General features: G+C 43.1%; 1 protein-coding gene across 3 annotated transcripts in view; it reads left to right on the forward strand.

Annotated features, from left to right (window-relative positions):
• The first annotated feature begins 979 nt into the window (after positions 1 to 979).
• Positions 980 to 23,859, forward strand: part of WIPF1 (WAS/WASL interacting protein family member 1) — a 57,184-nt gene continuing 34,304 nt past the window's right edge. Inside the window, exons 1-2 of one of the 3 annotated variants that reach the window (XM_064660800.1) lie at positions 980 to 1,558; positions 1,770 to 22,352. The gene's annotated coding sequence lies outside the window, so the exon portion shown is untranslated. Of the gene's footprint in view, positions 1,559 to 1,587; positions 22,353 to 23,859 lie in introns of those variants that run through there. The other 2 variants (XM_064660798.1, XM_064660799.1) reach the window with 2 other exon arrangements.

Genomic DNA, 23,859 nt, shown 5'->3' on the forward strand with positions numbered 1-23,859 from the left:
CCATGCAATGACACAAAAACAGAGAAATGACCTATATAAAAGCCTGGCAAGGTTTCCAACCTTACACTGATGGCTGATCAGTAATGCCATTGCTCTTATGACAGCATGTCTCACCATAATGCTGTGCCTTTAGGCAACTGCTCATCTCCTGATGAAAACATGAAAGTAAGTTGCAGCAGGTTAGCTTAGCACACAGGTTACTCAGTCTTTGACCTTGCTGGGACATGTTGCTACAAGTGAATGAAGTGCATATTTAAGTTTCTCAGGACACCTGTCCCTAACATTCATATAGTTTAGATAACAGTGTTATGTAGCTGCTGGACTGCACCATGCCTATGCATGGAGTAAACAAATAATATCCCAACACCTCCAAAATGTAAAATCCTACAGAGACAAAAACATGTGAGAGCAATGTGTTGGCTCAAATAGACACTAAGCACACAGCTCTTGCCCTTCAATGCTTGCTCCTATATGCACAAGCTACTCCATTACATATACTTTGGGCATTTTTCCATTCAAAACTTCAGTGCTGGACCTAAAAAGATTAACAGAAATTTTACTTCTAGAAAACTTAGTCAAGCTGAGAGGGAAAAGGGAGCAGATTCTATTGGTTGTCTGGCAAAGCAATCTCTGTGTGAGTTAATTGAGGAATGAAGCACAGATATCTTCTGGGGCATCACGTAGAGAGGGGTAATTGACCTTCCCACACCTCGGTACACTGCAAACCTTAACAGGGAAAAAGCAAGTACCTCTTTCCCACTGTTTTATTACGTTTCTACTCCACTCTGTATGTCTGCCTGCTGCCTTTCCATTCCCCAGGCTCCACTACCCCTTCCCTGCTGGCTGCCATCAAGGCCATCGGAGGCAGGCAGGGAAAACGAGGCGTGTGGAGAGCTCTGTGGCCGAGTGGGGCAGCGTGAGCAGGGGTGAGAGGAGCCCTGTGCCCAGCCTGCGGGCGGGCGGGCGGCTGTCCCGGAGCAGGGGAGCCCAGCACATCTCTGCCCTCCGGCGCTCCCCGACAAGGGGGCAGCGGCGGCCGAGGGCACGGAATGCAGAGCTGCCCCTGCGGGTGAGGCCACCCATGACCGGGGAACCGGTGAGGGTCTGAATGGGATGAGTCCCCGGAAGAGCTCCCAAAGTCACGGTTCAGGCCGTTGGCACTTGGGATCCTGGACCCATCTCCCTGTAAGGGGGCTACCTCTGTAACTCTGACCGGTGTGATCTGCCCCCGGGCACAAGAGGACCGCGGGTGCGGGCGGGGGCACGGCCACCACCAGATTCCCGCGCTGCCCGGGAAAGACCACCCCGCGGGAGCCTCAGCGGGCCGAGGGGCACAGCCCCGGGGGCGGGGGACGGGGGGCGGGCACCCACCCGCGGCGGCCCGGCCCGGCCCGGCCCGGGGCATGTGCGGCGGCGCGGGAGAGGCGCCCCAGAGCCGCGGCGCCGCTTCCTGCCGCTATAAATAGCCGCCCGGCCCAACATGTCCCGGCCGCCGCAGCGGCTGCAGCGCCGGCGGGACCCGCCGTCCCCTCCCGCCGCCTCGCCCGCCCGGAGCGCGGTAAGGGGGCGCGGGGCTGGGGGGCCCGGCGGGGCTCCGCTGCCCAGAGCCGGCGGGGCGGGGGGGTCTCTGGGGCGGGCGGGGCCCCGGCGGCCGCCGCGCTCGGGCAGCTCGGCTCCCCCGGCCCCGCGGGACCAGCGCCCTCCGGGTACAAGGGTCGGGAGCCGAGTCTCGCTTCGTGCCTGTCTGCTCTTTCTCTCTTTTCTTCCAGACTGCTCTGTCTTGGGCTGGACGCGTTCCTCCTACCTCCCGAAGCCGTGCTGGCAGGCTGGGATCCCTCCCTGCTTCCCCTCTCTTCCCCCGGGGTTGGGTGCGTGCCCGCGGTGCGGGCGGCGGTGGCCTCCGGGCGCAGCCCCCGGCCCCTCCCGGCAGCTCGGACCGTGCCTCTGCCCGAGCAGAGGAGGTGGCTCGTGGCATCCTTGGCCATCCCTGCTGCGGTACAGCCACGGCTGTGGAATTTCGGCTGGCATGGCAGGGTGGGAAGAGCCACACTGGGGCTGTGGCACACGCTGGAACCTTGGCATACACCGCTGCCCGCACGTGTGGCATCCACGCAGGGCATGATTTTATTTGGTCACATACTCACGCAGGTGTTTGTGTGGCAGCCTTTCTCTCTCAAGTGCTTTCGTCTGCAGGGAATGTTGAGGTGGACTTTGTAGGTTGGCTTTCTGGTAGAGTCAACAAAGCAGGTCTCTGCCCTCCGAGCTGGCTCCTGGGGGCTTGTGAAAGGAATCAGTTTTGGCAACAGCAAATAGTCTTCAAGTTTTACCTTGTCTTCCCCTTTGTTTGCTTCTGCTACTCTAATGGTTGTGCTTCAATTTCTAACAGCTCCCGCAGAGCAGGACTGTATGCCTCCTCGGAGTGTAGGTGTTCCTCAGCAGCTACTATGTATCCTATTTGAGCCTCCTCTGTAAAACAAAAGTGATACAGCAATTGTCTCTGGCAATAAGGTGTGCTTGTTCAGGAACCCACGGTGAGGTACTTCTAAATTGCTCCTTTACTCTTTCTCAAAGACAGGGCTGTAATAAGCAGATGTTCTCAGTTGTCTTGACCTCCAGAGAGTGGGCAGTGTGTTTTGCTCCTTGTTCACACCCTTTTTAACTCTTTCTACTTTCCCCTCTGTTTCCTCTGTCCATTACCTTTTCCAAGCCCAGCTTGGGAGGACAGTGCAGAGACCTAAGAGGCCATCTGAAAAAGAGGAGGTCCTCTCAGAGTCTGTTTAGCCTCTGTATGTTACTCACAGTGCGTCCTGCAGTGAAGGCAAGAGGGATGGCAGTGCTGCCCTGGAGGGACCTGCTCTGGCAGTGTACCTTTTCAAGTGCTGTGAAGCACGAGGCAAGCTGAGCTGGCATGTACTTTCCCCTCTGCTGTGAGGGGAAGGAACACACGAGGAGGAAATACAGCTGTTCCAGAGCACTTCTGCCCCATGTGCAACAGGAGCACGTGAGAGGAGGACACGCAGAAAGGGAGAATCAGGAAGAGAATATGAGAGAGAATTGGTGTGGGGAGTTGAGGAAAGCTACAAACAGAGAGGAAAAGCTTTTTATATATGCACAAATGTTATTTAAAGACCTGTTTAGCTAGGCAAGAGCAAATATCCTAAAATTAAGATTGTATCTCTTGAATCCCTGTTATTGTTCCTCCAGAAAGCACTGCTTTTCATTCCTGAAGTATTATGTGTCTTTCTGCGTCACTCTTCTAGGCTCTTCAGCATCCTCTGACCTCAAGCTGAGCAGGATGTTGCCCTTAGCATCTGCCTGTCAAATGTGTAGTTCTTCATGTTGTACATGAAATGATTATTTCCATAGTTAGTTAAGGCAAGTTTCCAAGGAATGTGAAGCAAGAGGCACGCCAGTTCCTCTGGCTGGCCTTGACTGGAGTTAAGTTTTTTGGGGCAGGGGACTGTGCCCTGGAGGCTGTGGTTACTGTACATGTTACCCTTGGCAGCTTAGGGGTTCCTACCTCTGCTCCTGTCCCTCCCACCCTTCTCTTATGTCTTATGGCTGCTCAACTGTTCCTCCCAACTGTGCAGCAGCTGCTTCAGCCTCTACCGGTTATCTGTGGGGTTGTGCTCTAAAGTGAATTGCTGAAAAGTTAAGAAATCTGGGTAAGGAGAAAAGGAGAGAGCAGCTACTGCTCTGTCTGTATAGAAGTCCTCTCTCAGCCCTGTGCTGACTCTCCCCTGCCTCCTGCTTTGGGATCCCTCCCCCCAACTAATGGGAATTAAAACAGTTGAAGCTCTCTAGCTGAGTCCAAACTGGTGCTGCTGCCTTGCTATTTCTACTGAAATTACATATTTAACTTTCTCCATCATTAGTTTGCTCTCTAAATGGCATCAGGTAGCAAGGTACTGTGTTTGGCAACTGCATTGCTACTAAACCTTTCTCTTTTTTTATTCTCTTTTTTTTCCTAAGAAAACCTGAGAGTTATAAAATTGAAGCAGGGCTTCAGTGCTTTTGCCTGTATAACACAGTCAGAATTGAAAATGTGCATCTAGAAAAAGATACTTGCTATAGAAGGAGCAATTTCCCACCTGTGAGAACAGGTATGATTTTTATATCTGATGACCTCCAAACCCTGAAAAAGCCACTGAGGAGGACGAGCAATGCTAATCCCTTTGTGAAGGGAGCATGCTGAAGTACTGTTCTCTATTACCTACAGTGCTTAAAGTTCTAACAGCTGTGTAATCTGCCCTGCTTGTATAAACACCAAGCTGCTTTGGAGGGAGAAAAGTGTATGTTGGTGTTGTCTGACAATTGTGACATGAAGACAGGAATACAGAGGCTTCCCTTGGAGGCGCATATATTGGTTTTGGTGTACATGTATAATTTAGTAAAATGTCTTTATGCAACAGCCTTGAAGTTTTCTGTGCCTTTAACTACATTGAATCTCCATGTGGTTAATGGAGTTAGGTATAGAAACCATAAAAAATAGTGATGCAACAGAGGGGAGGAGTTCTTTGAAGTTTATGCTTTTGCCAAGGTAAACATATCTGCATTGTGACTTCTTTACAACAATGAAGTGTTATCAAAATTCAAATCTCATTAAATGTTTTTGTGTTCTTTCTACTGATTTCTCTTATTCTTGGCTCCAATGTGAACACTTTCTCCTTTTCTTCATGTGGTGCACTCTAACACTTGGTCTGTGGGATCCCTTATAAAAAGAGACTTGACTGTCTTGGTTCAAAATCATTGGTGCTAGCTGTATTTGAGTAGGGCTGGGGAGACCAGTCTTTATATGGGGAGATAGTTAAGTTCTGGGATAGTAGAAGAGATTTTGGTAGTATTAAAGAAGAGGGTGCTGGAAGTAGCCACAAATCATCAAGGCAGCTACCTGTCCTCTGTGCTGTTAAGACCTACTTGTTTAGCTCCTTACTTCAAATATTGACGTGAAAATCTATTATTGAAAGATAACTGCTGAACTGTTAGTTGGCAAATAGCCCAGAAAAGGCATCATTAAAAACTAAATTTAAGAAAGATGTCTATAATCATGCTTTAGTAGAATGCTTCATTTAAAGTATTTTGTGTCCTTGTGGCGACCAGTATGATAGTGCAGTGCTCTCACTTAGCACCAGCTACGTGTGTGCGTATGTCTGGGTACCTGAACAGGAGGAAGAAGAAAATAATGAACTGTTTACTATGTTAGTACTCTGTTGTGATTCTCTCTGAGGACTCTGTCACTGCTGCTGAGCTGAGAGTGAAATCTGAATAGTGAAAAGATTATTTTCAGTGGAAATAACCCTGAACATCAAGGCCCCGAAAGATACTGGGATCACTCTTCAGTCTTGCAAGCACACAAGTCTGCAAGAGCAGCTGTCCTTGGGCCTCATCCAAGACAGTTGACAAAGATCAGTCAAGACTGTCTCTAAGGCTGGAGATGCAAGTGGCGGGGGAGCAGTTTCGTCTAAATCTGAGAGATCAAAGGAGTTCAGAATAGAAAGTTTTTCCTAATTCCTGGAAGGAGATAAACGGGAAGCACAAGGAGAGTAGTTTGAGAGTCTGTTTTGTAACACTTAACTCAGCCATAACCTCATTAGTGTTCTTCATTTGGATCCAATTACACATAAGCATGCTCTGGAGTTAGAATGTATAGTTTTGTAACTCCTCAAACTACTAAGAAGCAAAAGTTTCTAAGATTTAATGTGTTTTTGTGGCACCCCTCTCCTTAATCTCCTAGGTGTACGTGTGTGTGTAGCTCCTGCCCTTTCCTTCTTGCAACAAAGTCCATGAGAAAGGCCCTTCTGTCCACCAGTGCATGCTTTCATGAGAGCTCTCTATCCCATTTGAGCTCAACCTGAGTACGTATCTCATGCTGAAGAAGCTACAAGATATTCTTTAATGGGAAGTAATACAGAGGTTAAAATAAATGCTCTTAGCAGGTCAGTGAGCCTGAAATAGCTTGTGCATGTTTCTGTCGTGATAACTTCAGGAAGTGAGGTGATTCCCTCTTCCTCCCTCTCTTTAATATTTTTGGTGAATGCTGTGCTTGAGTGCTGAAATCCTCTTGCCATGAAGAGCAAGCAATGTGGAGCAGGCTTCTCTGTATTTTCCTGGATCCTGACTTAACAGGACCAGAAGTGAGCCCTAAGAAGAAACTGCATCCTTCAGCATGTTTTCCTGCTTCCTACAAAAATTGCCAGTAAGGTCCTTGGTAGTGAGGGTGGCTAACCACTGAAACTGGTTGACCATAGAGACTGTGGAGTCTCTGTTGTTGGAGATGGTCTGAAAACTGGTCTGGATAAGGCTCAAGCAATCTGCTCTAAACCAGGTTAGCCTTGCTCTCAACTACATGAGATCCAACAGTTCCTTCCAGCTGGCTGTAGGCTATGTTTTTGCATTACTGGAAAAGCATGACTGCTTTTGTCTGTCCCCAGAACATGTGGGAATAAAAGTGGTCTCAAAACATCTGAAAATGGCCTTGAGAAGTCTGAATAAAGACTTCAAAAATTGAAGTACATAGAGAAGCATAGTGTAAGGAAGTAATTTTGCCCAAAGTCTCATAGCAGCAGGTCAGTGATAGTGCTGGGAGAGGATCAGAAATCTTCTGACTGGCAGACTAGTGCCTTAGTAGCTAAAAGATTCTGTCTTTAAACATAAAACTACCTCTTTTTCCCTACTCAACTGTTTTCAGATCACTTGGCAACAGAGTCTACTCTTACCCACTGACAGATCCTATTCCTTTTTTTTCTTGTTCTTGCTTTTTCTGTCATATTCATAGGCAGTTTTAGTACTAAAGAACAATTTAGTGCACTGATTATTTTCTTTTCAGGAAACGTAGAAAATCAGGTCTGGAAAAGAATTTGGTGAAATAAAGACAAGAGCTGCAAAGGAAATTTTTAGAAAGTGATGTTATTCCCAGTTAGTTGCACAACAATTAATCTCTTATTTTTTAAGAGAGGAAAAGAGCAGAGAAAGCTGTACACTGAATCCAAGTTTGAATCTCTCTTTTTTTTAAAAAGAAAACTCTCACTTGAAAACTTTTAAAAATCTGTAAGCTGAGAAGAACACAGATCAGCATTTTAAAGAGTATCATGGAAGGAGTTAAGCTGTGATTTAACTGCATCTGTGTTTCAAATCCAAATGCTACGAACAAGGCACCATTCAGATCTTCAGTTATAAGTTATGCTGAATTCGTTATGCTGTGTTTGTTTGAATTCTGTTGAGAGGAGAGAAAGAAAATCATGTCAGATGGAAAAAAATCATTACTCTTGTTTTGGTAGCTTGTTTTTTAAGTGATGAAGTAGGATTCTCCTTTTTTTTTTGTCTAGCACTTACGCAGATCATCTGCTAATTATTAGCAGCTGTGGAACTATGGAGTTGCATAAGCATAACTAAAAGTCAGTGGAGCCTTGCATCATTCAGCAGATCTATCCATTGCTTGTTCTCCACAATAACAGTTTTGTAGCTCACTTGACACAAGTCTCCAAATGTTAAGAGGGCATCAGCAGGCATGGCAAGTTGGGAAATCCTTTAAGTCGTAGAAATCAGATAGGATAACGCGCTATTTTATTGTTGCCACAACCTGTTGTCCAGTTATACATGTGCACTGATGTTCTGTGAAGAGGGCTGGGTGTCACAGTAATGCCCTGTAACAGCTGAGCTTGCCAGCTACATAAAGCTGATTTGTCTGGGCAGCTTTGTGTGGAAGATAGGTATGGGTGTTATGCCTGGCTGCGGTGGAAGCAAGGCAAGTGTGAGTGCTCACAAATGCATCCCAAATTAGCCACACTCAGTGGTATGGCTGAATACAACAGTCTCTTTTAAGCATTACAGAAGGCCTCTTTACAATGGGAGCATGTGTAGAGCTGAGAACTTGGAATTTTTTGGGAAGGGAAATACCTACAGTGCACACACCTGAGTGTGCTGATAGGGGCAGCCCAAGGCTGGCAGGTCCAGCCCCTGCCCATAGGTTTACGATACTGGCTCAGCACACTGCAGGATTTGGTTAGCAGTGTGAGTTTCTTTACACTGAACCTGAGGCTGTAGAGAACTTAATCTCCTGTGGTTCTGACTTTTAAATTACAGAATATGTAATTAGTTTTCTGATCCAGACTCTGGTTCTCTGATTTTGTTTTAAGGTTATTTTTTTCGTGTTGTCTTCTCTTTTGCTGGTTTAAGGATCTTCTTAGACAAGAGAGACTGAAAGGGTGAGTGTAGTGTGCAAAATACAATCCTTAAAATACTTGTTCTTGGGAATTAAGAGAGAGTTTCAGCAGATAGTGTCCCTCTAGACCAGTCCATGCACCCATGGCTCTGAGCTGTGCTCTGGCCCCTTTTTCAAAAACAAAGAGGGGTTTGCCTGAGCTTCCATTTTTTCCCAACTTTTTTTTTTCCCCTTTCTTTAATTTTCCCCTTTCCCCTATTTTTTTAGAGCAATGATATGAACAGTTAAGTGAGAACTGCTGCCTTAAATTAGATTAGTGGTGTCTCTGCTATTTCTGCTGGGAACAGACAGTGCCTCATTGGCTCACCTCACTGTCAGGCTCTGAAAATGGTGGGACCTTTAGCTACCCTCAAATTACCCTGGTCCCTGAGAAAAGCTGTGGGTGCTTGGAGGTACCTTGCAGCTCCAGCTGAAGTAGCATTCCAGAGGTGTAAGGGTGGCATTAATCAGGAACCTTCCTTTATGAACCTAGTCTAAACAGGATGATAACTGTGTTTGTAACTAGCATCAGCTCGATAGCTGTTTAACAGAAAGACATGGAGGACAGAAAGTATTTGGTGGGGAGAAGGGAAGGATTGCTTATTCTCCCCTTCACTTTCTACCTGAGGAAATGTTCCTCAGCTAGTAATTCAAGGATACTTACTTTGATGCCCTTTTGGATCAATTTGACTTGCAGTTTGGCAAACATGGACAGCATCAGCCAGGCAGTACTGAGCTCTACAATCCTCTCTTCAATTTGCTCCAACTCATCAGTCCTCCTGTGACTGTCACATCATTCACTGCTCTGCTCATATTCTGGTTTACCTAATGTTGCCTGACCTACTTTGCTTAACATATTTCCAAAACTGTTTTCCTGGCAGGGAGATGCAAAAGAGAAAATTTTCACATTTGAAACTGCTGAAAACAGTTTTTAAAGGAAATAATTAATGTAAACTATAAAAGGTGCTGTGTTGTGCATGTTGTAAGTAAAGAAACCACGTGCTCACCATAAGTGAGTTTGCATGACTCAGTGTAATTGTCTCTTAAATTTATCTCTCTTTGGTCAGATGCTCCTTTGTGTTTTTCATATGGTCATATGTCTTATCTTTGATTTTAAGACCACTGAGATAGGGAGCAATGCCCAGTAGAAATACATCTTCTGTTCCAGTGGGATGAAATGAAAAATCAAATGATAGCAATGAGGTGGTAAGGAAGGTATGCAAGTATGATCATTTCAGTTTTAGGGAGAATGCTGTTCAGCTGAGGCCACAAAGGCAACACCTACCAGTATATTGTAATTTCTGTCTGCAGGTTGTGTTTTTAAACCACTCTGGACTAATACTGCTTTGAAACAGAGAGAAAGAGATTCCTTAAAAGTACAGCTTTACCTATCAATAGTTCTGATGGTATCTTGGAACCTGAAACTCTCAAATGGTGGCAGGCAGCCCAAAACTTTGTTTTAATAGTAGGCAGAAGCAAATCATAAAGAACTAATTTTCCCTTGGAACTTCCTCCTGTATTTTCAAATAAAAGTTCTGCATTTGATCTTAATATGTGGCTTAGGGAGGGACAGAAAAATTATTTCATGCACAATTTACTTTAAATAGATTATTCTTAATTGAATTGATGGGTGTAAATGAACAGCTCATGTTCTTATCTCATTTGAAGTTAAAACTAAAGATGATGATGCTTTTCAGAGTGAAGCATCTTACTCTGAGGAGTTGCTGCTTACTTATACTTACTTGTACCCTTAGGTGGAACTACAGCAATATTTATTTCCTCATTTATTGGTTATCCTTTTCCTAGCAGCTCTCTGCAGGATCAGTGTCTCCAAGTTTTATTATAGCTTTTTCTTTTTTTTTCATGTGTGCATCCTTAAAAAAGTGTGCATGCTGACTGGTGTCAAGAGGAAGACAAATTAACTTGAGCTGCTATAGGGAACTAGAAAATTAAGTGTTCCATAACTGACAAACAGCTTGAGATGACTGGACAAGTTCCCTCTTTATTCATTTAAAATGTGCCAGTTGTTTAGCAGAACATCCCTGATAATGCGAGTGAATTGCAGGGTAAAACCCAGTTGGATGTCATCATGTGCAGTACTTAAATGAGAACACTGAGGGGTTTTGTGCTGCCAAGGGAAAGAATTGTCATTGTTTGCTTCTGGTTTGTGTTACTTTAGAAGTTCCCCGAGAAAGTTTCCTCTTAGGATGAATAATGGAGTTTATAGTAAGAATGGTATATGACTACTATTTTTTGTTTAGACTGAAAGCTTTTATTCTTCTCAAAAATATGTTTGTTCACTGTCCGCTCACTAATCAGCAAGATTGAGGAGGCCTTAAAGAAACCATGGTAATTATATCACATGATGTATAATACCACAGCATTTACAGATTCCAAGGCCTTTGCTCCAGGCCATCCACTGTAAGATATGGATAGAAGTAAATGCATATAGAATCAAAAAACCTGCAAGAAGGGAAAATTTTAAAAAAAAAAGTGTATTTTCATTTTATTCCCTTCATATAGAGATAAAGAAATGTCCCACTGCTATTTCTTATTGAGGCTTTATGCTCTAGGAAGTGAGAACAGAGATACACTAAAAAAATCACTCTGGACTAGCAAAAGTAGATGCAACCCTGGCCTTGATGTAAGGTTGCTGTGAGGAATCCGTACTGGGATGAGACCAGTGGAGCAGGATTGCTCCAGATAAGGTCAGGACAGTGTTTCCTAAGGCTTTTCTCTGGGCTATTTTTTTTGTTGGGCTTCTGGAAATGCTCCCTCTGTTCTCTGGTAGACAATGGTGGTTATTTTTGGAAATCAGCATCCTAAAGGCAGGATTGCCCTTCTGCTCTAAATCTCCGATGCTGATATCTTTTTTTTTTTTTTTTTTTTCCAAGATTTGCAGGGTCACTGTGATGTGATTGTAATGGTGAGGGAAAAAACCAGATTATTTGCAGGCATGTTGGATGTAGAAACTCTTGGTTCTGTCCAGTGACATTGTCACAAATTGCAGTCTCAGTTTCTGTATTTAACTCTGGCACGTCCAGGTCCTGGTTTCTTCATTTCTCAGCGGAGCATATGACCCCTGGTATCACTGTCATTTTCTGTAATGTACATCAGTTCTGGATCTCAGACCCTGTCACAAAGGAATACTGTCTGGTATAGGACAAATATAAAATGAGGGAATTTTTAAATAGTTCTTAAGGGTATAATTATGGAAATAGCCTCATGGACAATCAAGGGTCTTCAAAACTAGAATTTCCCAAAGTGAAGTGAGGTGCCGGCTTTGGCATTAGAAGTTGAGAGAACAGTCCTTGTCCCATTTAGTAGCAAAACCCCCAAAGTTAAGTGTCATGGAGTTTACTTAAATCCAAACTAGTAACATCATGAAACCTCAAGTAGGTATATACAGCCTGTCTCACAGCTGGTGCAGCCGAGCCCCTGCTGGCACCATGTAGCATCAGGGAAGCAGGTGAAAAAACACCTTTAGGCTCCTGCAGCGTGTGGGGATGCTTTGAGGCATTGTTGATGAGAGCTGGGGAGTATCAACTCTCAATTCATCCTCTGTAAGGAACTGTGCTGGGTCTGCTGGGACTTGGCCCACAGACCAACTGGAACTGTTGGGCTCTAGCAAAATGCCTGTGACTAATCTTTTCTCCCCAAGGGGCCCATGCTTATAGGATCCCCCTTACTCTGGGGCAGCTGTGATTTTTCAGGCTGAGTAGGAGAGTTTTTGGTGGTCCTTGCTGTTTTCCTCTGCACTGTTCTCTTAGGTCACTGCTGTGGTGCAGCCTCTCAGGAGAGCCAGCCAGCTTTGCTGAATAGTCTAGAAATTGAACTGCAAGGCATTTCTGCTCTGTTAGCAGCACTTGCTTCAAACTACACAGTTGGGGGTTTCTGTTGTGCATAGGTAACACCCTTGAAGCCATAAGCCATATACTTTAATTTTTCTGTTCTCTACTGGGTACTTGGCCTTTTGCTAGTGGGAGAAGAAATAAGCAAAACACATGTAGAGCGGGATGCCGACAGATGATTCCAGGGTCAGTTATAGTTGTGTCAGACTTCTGCTAATGAGAGAGACCTGTTGTCAAGCTGTTTTGAGCCTGAATATCATACCACTGCCTCCACTTTCAAACTCAGCCTGCACATTTGGGTTGTCCTGATTGTCAGTTCCCAAACATGTTATGGGAACTTGCATATCCAAGGCATGAGAAGCCCAGCTCCTTTTATTTGACTAGCTGTGGGAACAGCAGGATAGTCTAATAGCCTTTTGAGGTAGAGGTGTTGCTTTATAACTTGTGAGTGCAGTCTCCTGGTTACTGACTCAGTTTCAGCAGTTGATGAAACCAGATTTTGATGAATGGCAATATAGGGCATTTTATTTCTAAATCAGCAGTTTGTCTCTAAGCTGGGTGAACTGTTACTAAACATTGCTTTCTGTCAGGTTTAGCGTAGTCTAATGAATTGGTAATGAGTCAATGAGTTGGTAATGCCAGGTGCAAGACAGAATTTCCTGCTCAAAATGGCACTGAATGACTTCTATGCTGAAAGCCATCATGAAGTAGTCAGATTGTCCACAAGGTTGGAAACTCTTCCCTGATGGCTAACTGAGTAATCCTTTTGGACCAGGACCAACACTTGACACAGTGGTCTGATCAGTCTCACTTAGATGTGTCCCATGTAGCTACCCCTTGTGTGCGAGTGAGATGTAGGATTTCACAATAGGGATGAATTTTTTTTCACCATCTAAGGAAACAGAGAATGTTAGTCTCCAAGGCTGATCTGGATGCTTTTCATGGACTCTGCAAATTCTCTGTCACTTTTTTAACTACTGCTCTCCTAATTAATAGTAATTGCATAGATAATTAAATTATAATGTGGTATATAGTGTATATACATATTCATATACTGAGCCTCCCTTTTTCCTGTATATTCTTGGGAGAATACAGTTGTCAATGAATATTAATGAAACAAAAACATATGATTTTGCACATGACCTGATCTTGCTCACCTTACTTGGGCATAGTTCAAATCAGTATGGGATTGCTGGCACTGGTCCCTAAGCAAAGGATAAAAGATTTCATCCACTATACAACAGAGAAGCTGACTTTATTTTATAATCACCCAGCAAGTATGCAGAGACTCACATCTGTGGCTATATTTGGCATCCAGTTATTCCTGATGTGGACTATACTACCCATGGGAAGAATGCAAGAAGTGGACTCAAGTTCCCAAAGATTGGGACTTACTTTACCTTTGAAAAAAATTACAAGGGCATGAGCTTTGGATAGGAAATTGAGAATGTAAAGGGGATATAAACTAAGCAGCAGTAATAGCTCTAACTAGTGAATATTGTTTGCGTGGCTTTAATACATACACATACATAATGTTTGTGTAGCTTTAACATGTTGTGGTAGGTCACGATTTCTAAAGTGTAGATTTGTCTAACTTTATTTGCATATACAAATATGTGTCTGAATACATATGTACACAAATGCTGATGGGAGATTTGAATATAAAATATTACTCAGATTCAAGTGCGATCTTTTAAAAACAGTTGTTTTCCACTAAAATAACCAAGTATATAAAAATTCTTCAGCTATTTGCATGAGTCTGAAAATTTTGAAATTGCAGATATGAATATTTGGTGAAGACAAGTTGTTCGATACTAAATATCTTTTAATTTTGCCGTCATAGCATGCTCATGTATTGAAAAAAGGTACTTGAAGCCTGGGCATGCCATTAGCAAAGTATAACAGAAAAACAGCTGCTCTAGAATAACAGCTAGGCAGATTTTACTGGGCAAAGAGTATTGAAAATACCCTTTGGAAAGGGTATTTAATTTAACATTCTTATGTTAATGGACCTGCTGAGTAATCCCATATTCTTTGATAGGGTCAAAGAGAAACTGTGTCTTAAGCTTATTTTATAAAAAAGCGACAAACTAAGAAATTAGGTTTTATGTGAAAATAACCATTGGAAACTACAACTAGTGCTGTTCCTTTTATTAAAACTTCCTTTTTGGTTTCTGAGAGTACATTAAGATTATTAGAAATATCTGTGATGATATGAAGGGACTCCTAAAGGACAGAAATATTTAGAAATATGTCTTATGAGATATATATAGATATATAAAATATCTATGCAGTGCAGAACTCTTCTTCAGGAGTCTGTTATTGTCTATATTATAGGAGCAAGGAGGGCAAGTAACTTTGAGAGCAAGGTTTGTCCATTCAGTGGTTTTCACTCAAGTCAAGAAATACATAGGCATTTCTAGGCATAGTATATTTTCTTAGGAATGGCTTTTATTTACATGATTGTCCTCTTAAAGGAGAATTTGTGGCTAAAAGCAAGAGTGGTAGCTGAAAACATAATGTCTCATATGCCCGTAGCTGTGTAAAGAGTTTTGTCCCAGAATTTCTTGGGTTTGGGGTTTTTTTCCCTGGTTTCAGACAGGACATTTCAGACTTTTTATTTTCACATATACATGGCTACAGCAGGGGAATCTACCAGAAAATTTTTGTCCATCAGATTTTGTTCACATCCTAGATGAAGGACAAAATGGATTCTGTTTTACCTGGTATGATTTTGCCATCCCCAAGGAACGTGTTAATATTTCATCATTTTGAAGAAATATAGTGGGCAACATTAAATATTTACATCACTCCAAAGTCACACAGATGCCACCAGGATACCTAGCTCTACATCACACATGCTCTAATTCACCTCAAACACCCACTGTTTACTAATCTTCAGCCCCCGTCTGTGCCGATAATGAGAAAGAGGAAATGGAAACAGCAGGGTTTATATGCTACTGAGAAGTCCCAGTTTCCATGCCTGGTTGTAATTCTTTCAACAAACTTGCCGACTGTGCTCCTGCTTTTAAGTTTGGACACCTCTGTATCAGTGCTTGGCTCTGGTGATTTGGCTAACAGATTTGGAGTTGGTTGGTTGGTTTATTTGTAGCTGCACATTAGCAGTTCCACTCTATGGCTTACTCCTGCACTCACCTTGCCTGCTCAAAGTCAGGAGCAATACAGACTGTTTTGCCTGAGAAGTGACATGTTAATTTTTCATATTTGCTGGTGATGGGTACCAGAGAGAAAACAGCCCCCAACATTTCCACTATTCTGTGCAGGGGGAGGGTGGGTGTGTGTGTTGTAGCCATATTAGTGAAGGGAGGGGATTTCCATATAATGAATAAATGGGGACCATTTTTATAAGGCAAGAGGTATATTGAATGCTGGGTTTCAGCATGCTCTGTTAGCCTGGATCACCATGTCCAGTATACTCAGATGTATGGACGTAGGGTAGTGCAAGTTTCTAATCTAAACCAAAACCTCAGAGCCCGTGATTGCCTTTTTATCCCAATAGCACAGGACAAGCTTATCATTTGTGCAAATAGCTTTACAGCAGTGTCTATTAACATCCCTGTGTAGCTTATCTGTTAGGCCACTGTGCAAGTTGTTATTGCTTCTGGGGTGGTCCTTTATTCATAAATCAAACGGTATTTGATCTCATGGCAAGTGAGGGGAAGTCAGTTTATGGTTTTAAAAATAACTTGTGCCATCTGCAGGGTTAGTAGCACATGCCTCCATGAAGTACCCAGATGTACATAAAGAAGAGCTTCAGGTATGCTTTCTAGTGAGAAGCCAAGGAGAGGGTTTTGTCTTGTGTATATGTAAGGTGAGACATAGCATCAGTTGCAAGTCATTTGTTTACACAAGATTACTGCCAAAAATCCCTGTCAAAACTTTGCTCCTCTGGAAGGTGCTAGCCAACAGATTCTTCATCTGTGACAAGGATGGAGAAATAAGTGGTTTGTTCACAGATTATAGAATTTATCAGGCTTCATATGTTTCCCTTCATGTCTTAATGGTCCATAGTCAGAGCTGGCAGATGCTCTGGTGTCTGTGGTGACTCAGCAAACCCTGCTGTGTGAGACCTCTGTGGACGTGGTGGGTCTCCCCAGTGTCACACAGCTGCCTCTGCTGTCCCTGCAGTGCCCTCTGCATGGCCCCACTGAAAGGCGTGGCGAGGTGCTGCTGCACTCTGAACTTGGCTGAAGCAACATCCTGGGAGGCTGTTTTGCTTGGGCACAGATTAAAAGTGATTGGGAGACTGCTGCAAGCTACCTACTGGGCAAATGAATTCTTCCCATCTTGAACAGCCCTCAGTGTCTGGGGGGGATATAAAAGTAGATTTGCCCCACCAGCAGCTCCAAGCAGAGCTTTGGCACAGCCCAATGTATGTGACTAGATCCTCACACAGAGGTTGACACATTAAAAGTGACTTTGTAAACGCAGCCCCTTCTTAAAACAGAGATAAATAACCCTTCTCTTGTGAGGGATCCCGGCTGTCTGAAAGCCCCTGTGGGAGCAGCTGGGGGAGGACAAAGAAGCAGTGTGCTGAGAGCAAACATGGCCACTTCCTGAACTCTTCAACTTCCCCTCAGTGCCTCTGAAGCTCAGGGTCTGGTGTATCATGTCTCTGCACGCTTACTGGGGGGGAAAATGCTTAAGCTGCATGAGCCTTACAGAGCTCTCAAATGTCTTCCAGTGTAAATAATACCTTGGCCATTTGGCCCAAAACCTTCAGTGGGGCAGAGCAGGTGCATCTGCAGACATGTGTTTGCACATGCTCTCCTACTACAGCTACAGGAGCTCAGATGTGTGTGCACAAGTAGGGGGGTATGTGTGTGCTCAGAAAGTATCTCATGTAAAAGCATCCACTTTGTGGACTAGTTTTGGGGTGGTTTTCCATCATGAATATATTTTGTTTTGTGTGGGTATCCTTTGCATATTTACACATAAAATACTTACATCTCTTATTAGCTAGGTGTGATTTGTTCAATACTTAGCTGCTGCTCTATGAAATCCTGTTGTTGCTACCTCTTTGTCAGAGTTCATTACTCCCACATCTCTGTGGGATCCTCAAAACCATTGCCACTTCATTTCCAATGGGATTATCCAGATTATTTTAACCCACTGATAAAAATTGTTGGATCTAGTTTGGCTCATTTGATAGTAGTAAACAAGCAAGCAGTGGTAGGAAGCCCTGAGGCAGCAGATAGGAATGTACTCCCTGGCTGGTGGTCACAGGGAGGCTGCTCACAACACTGATGTCTTCATCTGGCACAGGTTAATTTAAAAGATGACATTTTAGTGGAAACCTCTTAATTTATGTAGAAATTACATAGAATGCGTCAATTTGTGGGCAGAGAAGCAGCTGCCATTGGCTTGGGTCTCTCACTGTAGCTGTGGTTTTGTGTTACAGCCTGGGTAGTGGCTTCCTGCTAACACTTGTCCCCTCATGTCTGAGAATGAGAAAAAGAAAAAAAAAAACTGATCACCCTTTGACCACTAGATCAGTTCCTCAGTGTGGTCCATGGCACAGGCTGTGGAACCACCGTGCCAACACACTTGAGACAACTGCGGCGTGTGGTGGGAGAACTGAATGGTGTTGGCAGGACAGCCATGAATGAGTGCCAAAAGCTTTGCATCCCAAATGTGCAGCATTGCTCTCTGTTTATTCACTCGCTTCCTACCTTCAGGGTCTTCACTTTCCCACTTAGGTGCAGCTAAACCCAATCTGTGCTCCAGCACAGATGTTTGCAGTCAGTCTGTAAGGGAACCCCTCTGGCTTTGTAACCCACTGCCTTCACACAGTCCTTGCCAGGCTGATCAGCGCCCCAGGCACTGGATGTCGTTATTTCAGCTCTCACTAAATAAAGGGATATTTAATTTATCTCCACCGCTTTCCATTAGCCTGATTGAAGAGTATTTAACATGTTCCACAAGGAGCATCTTCGAGCAGAGCAGTATCTCCTTGCTGACCCTGGTAAGACCATTCTGCCTCTCCTCTGATATGGTAGTCTTCAAACTTTATCTCCAGGCTATGTCAGTATTTCTGGTGTTGGTACCACTTAGGATTAGATTGCCTTTCCAAAATTCGCATGACTTTAAGAAAAATATGATAAAGCAACATGTATTGACTAGTCCTGTAAACGTACTACTCTAATCCAGGACTTTACTGTCCTTCCTTTTGTGACATATATTCAGGCCTGTTCATCCCTGCACTAGTTAACAGTATATGTATTCACACTGTTACAGCTGAGAAAACCCTACTCTTCTGAAGACATGAACTACTTTTCCTAGGACTCAAACTTCTGTTTGCCATATTCAAAGGAAAATATTTCTGAAAATTGCTGATAAGTGCATCTGTTTGAATTCATCAACTCATTACCACTATGAAAATTTGATAAACAAATATCCTTTAAGTGAAGTTTCCCACACTTGCAGCGTAATTACATTCTCCACTACTGCATTTGTTTTCTCTTTAAAAGAAGCAGGGGGAACACTGAGCAGAATCACATTCAGCATTTGATATCAATATCAAGAAAGTACAGAAAGGTCCATTGAATCGTGGAGTGATTCAGAAGGCAGTAGAAGAGGGCTCTCTGGCTATGCAAAAATGTCAGTGGTTCAACATTAGATCAGAAATTTCTTAAACATGCTGTTAGGGACAGTTAGTTGTTTCATCTGATTTTAAAACATCAGCAAAGTGAGTCTAGCAAGGTGCGGTGAGGAAGTGTGGCGTCACATGCCACGCTACAGGAAACAAGACCGAAGCTGCTGAGGAAGTTCAGAATTGGGTGACCTCCAACGGATTCAAATAGCACAGGTTAGTCCTCTTAAAACATCTCTTTAACTATCCTACAGGGGTTCTGCATGTGTATTTTCACTGACTTTTGGTGGCAGTGGATAAGGAGTGGTCCATATGGCAGTTGCATTAGCAGGTAGTAAATAACGTGGGCTTTCAGAGCAGAATGGTACAGGGCAAAAATAGGAAGCTCATCTGTGAGTTAGCTTGGTTTGTGAGAAGCTTGGAGCAGCCTACCTTGCAGTACAACTGCAATGTGGACCTGAGTCACGTCAGATGTGTGAATGAAATCTTCTCTGTCTTGTTAAGACTTTCATATAATAAGTAAAAGGTCTGAATTTTTAATAGAAGTATTCAGTAAATAAATACCAGAAAGTGCTTTTCCAAGCACAGGTTAAAACCATTGACTGTAGTGAAAACTTCACTTTGTTTGTTTTGGCTGTACCAAGTAGCTGTTCTCTTTGATTTTACTGGTGTAGTCTCTTGTTAAGGTTTTCTCTTATTCCTGGTGATTTCTGTTGAGGAATTCCATCACGACTTTTCTGTGCTGAAGGGTTTTGATTGGGAACACAATCTGGAATAAAATGGCACTTGGTCGGTTCTGGAGAACTTGGGAGCTCTCAGAGGGAGACTGTTTAATGGGATGTATGTTCTGTACTCCTATGCAAAAATATAATTCTTACTTTTAAATTACTAGGGGATTGTGTTTAATTATAAATCTTAAATGCAAAGTTGGAATGAAAGTTACAAAGAAAGCAACCTTAATGATGATAAAATGTAGAATATAGTAGTAATACTACAGAGAATATGAACAAATTAAATCCCAGCACAGGGCCTGCATGGTGCTGGGAGAGCATGGGGGGAAGAGGAGGTGAGGGCCGCACAGGGCTCAGGCGGTGGTGGCAAGTGCCTCCCCCCTGCTCACCGGGCAATGTCACAACCTGTGAGGCAGAGAGGCTTGTACAGTGGCAGTGGCAGCAATCTAGCATGAAATGCAGCTGCTGGGGATGACAGTGCTGTAAAAGGGCATGACAGATGTTAAAATCAGATATATGAGTGTCAGGAAAGTGTTCCTAAAACTGCCCATACTTCTTCCCAAATATTTTTAAGAACATTTCCCTGATTATGTAGAAAACCAGACCAAGCTGCACAGCTCTCTAAGCCTCCTCATCCCACCCAGCGTGTTCATCCTGTTCTCGGAGTAGAAACATCTGCATAAGATGGATGCAGTGGCTCCAGACAGACCAGGCTGCCCAAGCAGGGAAGTACTCGCCTCCTCCCGCGCATGGAAGTGGATGCTGCATCTGGCCCTGCTGCGCGGCACTGAGGGTCTGGGCGAGATGGGAATAGCGGGGCTCTGTTTCTGGGAATGACAGGGCTCTGTTTCTGGGCAGTTAACAGATCTGTGGCTCAGCCTTGAGAGCTTGCTCTCATGTTTCAAGCTTTGAGGTTTTACACACAGAGAAGGCTTTGGCCTTAGCTGGGCTCCCCTGCTTCTGTAAAACCAGCAAGTTTGCAGAGAGCCAAAGTTCTGCCCCAAATCAGCCTTTCTGATGTATTAGGGGTTATAGCCTTCACCAGAGCACTGTTTAACTAGGAATGTGATTTAAAAGCAATTTAGTAAAATCCCACTGCAGACATTTTCATTTCAGTCTAATCCTGTCTTAGAGTGGCTCATCTCAAATAGATTAGGAGTTGGTTTAAGCTAAATATAATGGCTCGTAAACAATATATTTGAGCCTCCACGCAGAGGCTTGTGCCAGCCATTTGAAATTGAATTAAAAAATAAACCAACACACTTTCCTAAATAAATAAACCTAACACTTCTACTCTGCTACCAGGAGTGAACACAGGCAACCAGGATTGAAAGAGCAGGAGTGGTTGTTGAAGAGGGAGGATTTCTGAATGGGCTCTTTCCACCAGCTTGTATTATGAAAACCAGGGAAAGAATGTTTCTTCCTCTAACAAATTAAAAAGGAAATCTGCAAAAAGAGGAAAGGGAATAAAGAGCACAGACTAAACAAAATTGAATAAATATGCATTGGAATTAGAGAGAAGGAAACCAAAAAAGAAAATAGTAAAAAATGGAACCAGATGGGGACAAATTCTGTGCTCAGGAAAAAAATGCTGCTCTTCTGTTGAACTTCAGAAGGAAGAGAGACTGTGTGCATGTGTTTGTGTGTATTCATAGCATCTATGGAAGAAAAATTCATTTTTCTGGATTTTTTTTTAATTGTTTATATTTGTTTCTTTCCCTTGGCCAGTGTTAGTGTAGGAGTTTTTAGGTTTGAGAGAACTTCAGTTAGATGAAAGCAACATTAAAGAATCCTTAATTCTGCAAATAAACAGAATAAATCACTCAGTGCCACCTTAGTCACTGGCCAGTTTTGCTCCCCAAAAACTACTCGTCTGCATTACTCTGTTGATCTTGTGTCCACTGTGCCCTTGGATCCACATCCACAGTATTCTACTCTCTGCAAGGGAAGAAGTAGGAATTAAGATGTGCAATAACACCTAATGCAAACCTGAACTGCATGAGCCAGCTTCAGAGAGTTTATAGCAGGTTTCATTTCACCACATAGTGTATGCAAAGATTTCATGGCAGTGAGAGCTGGAGTCTTGAGACTGGTTTCTAAATAGAAGTAAATCTGTAAAATGCTGAATGGTTACTGTTCTTATATTTTATTTTAAAATTACTGCATTGTTAAAGACTTTTTTTTTGTTCTAATGCTAAATATATCAAATGGACAAGTGTATCTTTTGCTGGGATATTATTTGCAGCACATTTCTGTCACACCTTGCTAGCTGTTCCCTCTGCCTTCCTTGCTCCCACACATGAATGCAAGTTCTGCAAGTCATTTCTGTAATTAGCTGTTAAAAGCATCTAGACATTGAAGAAGGTTAATTTTACTTTTGTTTCATTGATTTTTTTCAGCTTTTGCCTGCATTTTTCTCTAGCTTAAACTATAGAAACCTCCTTATTACAAAGCTAGTCATCAAACCATGTCTCTTATGAGGAGCAACTGTAGTAGTGGATAATTCTGTTCAGTCTTACCATCACGTCCATCTACGAGGTTTTTATGCTTTTCTGTTTTCCCTCCACCATTTATATTGGCTTTTACTATGCTATGCTGAAGTTGGGGAATTATCTTAAATTTCTTTAAGATCAATTTGGATTCTTTGGCCTCAGGGACTGATATGGAGAGCACAGCCAGTGTGTTTTACTGTTCTAATTCCTCTTTAGAAGGAGAGGGGCTCTTCACGTGCTGCCAGTTTCTCATGCAGAATTTCAATTTATGCAAGCAAATACATAGGAGATATGTACCCAGACTCTGTGATCCCAAATGGTTCACAATTAATAGTTCTTTTCTTCCTTGCAGGAGTGTGCAACCTGGGAAATGTTTTTGCAATTGAATTAACTTCAGGAAGTGTATTCTGGATGAATTGACCAGGCCTCCTATTCTATGAAAACATCTCTCCTGCTGGTGACCAGGTACAGAACCTGTGGGATTTGCACCGAGAGGGATGGGAGTGGGTAGAAGTCGTGGTGTGAGCAGCAGCACAGGGAAGCATCTCTGGTGTGTGGCATTCCTGGCCTATAAGAGTTGGAAGGTGTAGAGCCATCTCATGTCTTAGATTGCAGCGTGACAGTATAGGAGTCATTCTTCTCCAGGGTGGGATTAATGGCAGTACCAGTTTACTGGCATTCTCTGATGTGGCACACCTTTCCTAATGACAGTTAGGTGCCTTAGGTTACATCAAATTTTATGCCAAATCCACAAGCTTTTAACATGTGCAACAGGTTGGTTTGTTGGGTTTTTTTTCATTCCAGTAGCACAAGGTAACAGTGAAGGGATTTAACACTTGGCAAGTAGGTCAGGAGACCTAAGATATTAAATGACCAAGCACTGTAATGTGTAGTTGTCGTGACTTAGAGCAGATGGCATTACACTTGAAAACTGCACAGTGAAGCCTACAATGTTTATGGTGTGGTGCTAATGAACAGTAATAGTATGAAAAACTTCACTGAGACATATAGTTAATAAGAAAGAAAGAAATAACAGTAAGTTAACTTTTTTTTTCACTGAAGCAGAAGGTCCATCCGAAAGTATGTGCTGTAGAAAGGCCGCAACATGCCGACCTAGAGCTGGTGCAGTCCAGTAGATCAAGTATTATTTTCTATCTGGGCCCTGTGTTGTAAGCCCCAACTGTGGCTTCTTTGTGATTAGTGGACCAGGTAGAAACTGATGCTGGGAGGGTACCCGAGGTGCCTGAAATTTTGGTTATCTGTAGGCATGAGTACAAAACCATTCAGGGTTCCTCCTTGATAAGGTCTATAGCTGGTCCATGTGGGTTGATGTTTTGGTGTAGTTTCAGCAGTGCACTTGCTTTGGAAACTACAGTCTGAAGAAATCTGGGTGCCAGGCTTGGGAGATGTGAGAGGGAAGAGTTAGCCCTAGGAACAGAAATGTTTCGCTTCATTTGAGGATCCACAACTCTTACCAGGCATGATGGACTGCTACCGGATGAGGATTGGTGCAAAGACTATTTTTTGAAGAGTTATTTCCACAGGACCAAAAAAGAGGGTACTACTGAGTGATCAGTAGTCAAACATACCTGTTTGGACATCAGTGATAGGAAAGGATGGCCTGTTTAAAGGAGGGAGACATGCAGATAGGGAAAATATCAGTATTTTTAAATTGATGTTTATATTTTATTTCAAATTAGTAAATTGGATGCTGCAAAAAAACTTACAATGCAACACTGAGATAAAGATGGTGAATTATGACACCCTCACCCATTTCACATATGATATGGGAGTATGGAATGTCCTATAAACACAGTAATGATGACAGACAGCACAAATACAACCTTTGAAGAAAGACTGAAAGAAATATGATTGCTTAGCCTAAAGAGGAGAAGATCAAAGGGACATGTAAACAGTTTTCAAATAACCATGAAGAGGAAAGGAATAAATTCTTCTAAGCATCAGTTGTAAA

This window comes from Pseudopipra pipra, chromosome 7 (assembly GCF_036250125.1).
Source record: "Pseudopipra pipra isolate bDixPip1 chromosome 7, bDixPip1.hap1, whole genome shotgun sequence".
NCBI lineage: Eukaryota > Metazoa > Chordata > Aves > Passeriformes > Pipridae > Pseudopipra > Pseudopipra pipra.